Source organism: Myotis lucifugus, unplaced genomic scaffold, assembly GCF_000147115.1.
Source record: "Myotis lucifugus unplaced genomic scaffold, Myoluc2.0 scaffold_8, whole genome shotgun sequence".
Classification (NCBI taxonomy): Eukaryota; Metazoa; Chordata; class Mammalia; order Chiroptera; family Vespertilionidae; genus Myotis; species Myotis lucifugus.
In genome coordinates, this window is record NW_005871056.1 from 8,214,867 (window position 1) to 8,219,654 (window position 4,788).

Below are 4,788 nucleotides of genomic sequence, written 5' to 3' on the forward strand. Positions count from 1 at the left end.
CCCTTGTCTTTATTGTTATTAACAAAAGGTAATTGTGGTATAAGGGGAATGTTAACTTTCATTGAAGAAATGACCCCTTTCAAATGGAACTTTTGTGGTCCTAAAGTTCAAAGATTAGAAAAATGTTCATGCCCAATGTTTTACAAATGTTCAACAAAAATCATTCAATATTCAAAAATTGGCATTTGTGAAAAGTACACTATATGGTGAAATGCTGAACACCAACCTCCGTTTTGTCATCTACGTGTGTTAGAAAACTAGAGGTGATTGGGTTGGGCAAGGAAGCTTGAGTTAAGGCAAGAAGAGGGAATAAAAGAAAGGAGCTGATTATTCCCAGACAATGGTGCTTAGCCTACCTTAGAACAGGAAGTTGGTCTTCCTCTTGCAATGGCCACTTTAGACAATGAATAGGAAATGGATGTAGGGAGAAGACTGGATTCTTGCCAGTTCTACTTAGTCTAGCCAATTTATTTTATTTATTTATTTATTATTTATTTATTTATTTATTTATTTATTTTTGCCTGATGGTGGGAGGCCTAATGTTGGGGCAAGATCTGCTTATCCTCAGTTATAGGATCTCTTCCAAAATTGCCCTTGTTTAGATTTTGTAGCCAGTATATGTATAGCTTCAGTAAAGGTACTCCTTAGTCCTGAAAGGCACTAGCAGTAATATAGTATAGCAGAAAATTGATACAACATGGTGTCTTCAGATTCTTTTTTAAAGGGCCTAAAAGTCTGTAAAAGCATATAAGGTGGCACTAATTTGGGAAATTTTTACAAATTTAGTATAAACCAATGTTGATATGGTACTGGTTATTAAGCTATTGTTATTGTTATTGAGATATCTTAGCTCCAAATTCACCTTTCTATACTTTCCTCTGTGATTTATGGCTCAGACTCTACAAACTACATTTTTCCTATGTTAGCTGATGCCTCACTAGGTTCCACCAACAAAGGCCATTAGAGGGATACTGGAAGTCAGCAGGGACAAAAGAACTTCCTACTTTCCATTTGTTTACAGTTTCTGGCATTGTTACCTCAGCAATAAGCAATGAACCCTTGATCAATAACTGATTTTAGCCTTCAGCTTTTGGCACAACTCTAACCCCAACCAGCCTCATCATATCCCTTATTAGTAGCAGGATCAGATGGACAGCATTCTCTTGGGATTGGAGCTACAGTTCAGCTGGATCATTCCTCTGAGATTCTGAGACCTGATAGTCCAACCTCAATTCCTCTTTTTCACTAGATTTAGTGAAATACTCTACAATTATCACCCGTGGGCTACTTCAGTATTCCCTTTTTGCTTTTCCAGTCCATCTGTTACCAGTGAAGTTGGCTCTTGGTTCTTGAGTTTAGCAAAGAAAGAATTCAGGGTCAAGTACTCTAGCACAAGAGGACATCAGCATGCAATGTGAAAGTATAGTCGAAGAAAATATTTGAGCGGGCTGCTCAGAGAGCTGCCTTGGCTTTTTAGAAAGAAAGTCACAGAGGCAGAAGAAATGAGCCAGCTGGGCTCGTGGACTCAGGAAACAAGTTACAGAGGCAAAAGAAGGGCCCTTGGAGACAGGTTCAGAGGGTTAGCCCAGGACGGGCTGCTGCTGCCCGCTGCTCCCTTGGTTGCAAGTCTTGTGGGGACCCTTAAGGGATTAGGAGAAAGAAAGCAAAGATACATGCCTGAAGAAAGAAGGCATGGGCATGCTCTAACAAGAAAGCCCACACACTGGGTCCCTTGTCTTAAGGGGTTTTGTCTATTTTCTAAAAGCCAGAATTTTAGGGCAGGTCTTGGGAGGATCTCAATAGAATATTCATCAGTTTCCAAGTGGTCCTTTAATATGCTGATGCATCAAAATGAGCATATAGGTCAGTGATGGCGAACCTTTTGAGCTCGGCGTGTCAGCATTTTGAAAAACCCTAACTTAACTCTGGTGCCGTGTCACATATAGAAATTTTTTTATATTTGCAACCATAGTAAAACAAAGACTTATATTTTTGATATTTATTTTATATATTTAAATGCCATTTAACAAAGAAAAATCAACCAAAAAAATGAATTCGCGTGTCACCTCTGACACGCGTGTCATAGGTTCGCCATCACTGTCATAGGTCATTCTCTGGTCAGTTTCACCTTCAAAGAATGTCAGCTAAAAGGGACTGAGACCAAGGTGGGTCTGGGTCTGCCCCAACAAGGTCTAGAATGTGTAAGATAAGACCTTGTGATTTATTATCTGACTATATATTGCTCTGCCAGTTTGTTCAGTTCTCTATCTGTTTTCCCATTGCACTTGCCAAGGAACTTTACTTCCTGCCTCACACCAACATCCAGTGCTAAATTCTCTCTGTTGTAATATTTTGTGATTTATATTTTCTATTTTCTTCACTAATGTGTCTTCAAACCTTCCCCAAATAAACCCATAGTCATTAGTAGGGTATCTGTGTTTTTGGAAAAATGTTAACATTCAGGTTTTCCAAGAATTACTAGACACTGGCTCTCAAAAAAAAATTACCCAGACCAAAATATAGAAAGAAAAAGACTTGGAAAAAAATGAACAGAGCCTGGAATCACATGTATTAAGGATAAGAAGTTTAGCATAAGTATAATCTCAGAAGAGCAGAGAGAAATTGGGCAGAAAAAAAATACTTTAAGCAATATTTGGCCGAAAGTTTTCTAAATTTGACAAAAGAGAAAACAGCAACAAACCACCAGCAATCCACAGGAACAGGGATAAGTGAACCCAAGCAGGATAAATACAAAGAAAACCACACCTAGTAACATAGTGTAAATGATGATAAACAAAGATTAAAAAACCAAAATCTTAAACGCAGCCAGAAAAAAAAGACATTCAGGAAAACAATGATAAGAATTACAGCTGGTTTCTTATCAGAAACAATGAGGCCAGAAAACAACAGAATGACATGTTAACGTGCTAAAAGAAACCCTTTAATGGCTTCTCATTGTCTACAGGGTAAAGTTTAAGGTCCTTAACTTCAACAACCCAATATTGCTTACATTTCCAGTCATCTTCTGCTCCAGCAATATTCTACTATGGTGTAATAGAATTTTTATGCAGACTCCTCCATGTAAGAATCCCTTCTTTTGCCTACTTAATGGCCTGACTAGCCTGACCACGCAACTCCCCTTCCACAGTGGCTTAATGTTCCCCTGTACATAGTATTGCTGTACTTACTATATTTATAATAAGTATCTGTTTAAATTTCATTCTCTGACACTGGATTGAACTCCTTTAAGTTTAAGACTGATCGTTAGATCTCCAGCACTTATTATAGTGCCTATTACAGAGTGGATTCTTAAAACATTTTTGTTGAATTAATTCCCATAAAAGCATAGCAATACTCAATCCAGAAATTTAGTTCCCAGGGTCCACTAATTTCTATACCTCACAGTTGAGCCTGTGATTAGTTACTTCTTGATTAGTAGATAGGGTTCTTTTTGGTCCTAAAGAGCCCTGCCTGATGATGCTAAAACAGATCATGCTCTCGAATCAGTTCTAACCATGAACTATCAGTAGTTTCCTGGGAAAGGCCTTGAGACATGGAGGCTCATTTTTTCCCTTCCTTGTCTTCCTATATGCTTCCTTTGGAATTAATGCCAGTTTTTATCCCAGACAGATTAGCTACCCATCTAAAGCTCCATTTCCAGTCCTTAGGTCTTTTAAGTTCTGACCTAAATTTTGTCATTTTATTCTGCCTAGACCAGGGGTGGGCAAACTTTTTGACTCGAGGGCCACAATGGGTTCTTAAACTGGACTGGAGGGCCAGAACAAAAGCATGGATGGAGTGTTTGTGTGAACTAATATAAATTCAAAGTAAACATCATTACATAAAAGGGTATGGTCTTTTTTTTTTTTTTTTTAGTTTTATTCATTTCAAATGGGCCGGATCCGGCCCGCGGGCCGTAGTTTGCCCACGGCTGGCCTAGACCCTGGTCCACTCAGCACTAATTAGCAAGGGTGGTTACTGTTTTTCGTTTGAGTTCTGCTAAAAGAAGTAACATGCATGCTTATGTTTGGAAGTTGGGAAGACATCGTGTGAAAGGAAGCCTCTGGAATAACTCCTACCCCATAAGAACATGGACTCCATTCCTGTTAACTACATCATACTACAATTTGATATATTACTTTATGCCTATCTACCATTCCTCTTTCATTGCTCTTTCCTTACTTTTAATTTCTCTTTTTCATTTAAAAATATTTTTATTGATTTCAGAGAGGAAGGGAACGGGAGAGAGAGACAGAAACATCAATGATGATGAGAGAATCGTTGATTGGCTGCCTCCTGCACGCCCCACACTGGGGATGGAGCCCACAACCCAAGCATGTTCCCTGCCTGAGAATCGAACAGTGACCTCCTGGTTCATAGGTTAGTGCTCAACCACTGAGCCATGCTGGCTGGGCTTAGGTATAACTTTTTATTTTAACAAGTCTTAAATAAATTAACTATTTGGTCTTTCAGACTTTTTGTTGTTAACCCTCACCGGAGGATATTTTTCCATTGATTTATTAGAGTGAGTGGAAGGGAGGGCAGAGACAGAGAGAGAAACATCAATGTGAGAAAGACACATCGACCGGTTGCATACTGCACGAAACCCAGACTGATGCTGATGTGCTGGGGATCAATCATGCAACCCAGGTACCTGCCTTCGACAGCATTGGAATCTTGAGACCATTCAGTCTACAGGCTGATGGTTCCACCACTGAGCCAACCCACCAGGGGCTCTTTTAGACTCCTTATTTTTTTTAAATATATTTTATTGATTTTTTACCGAGA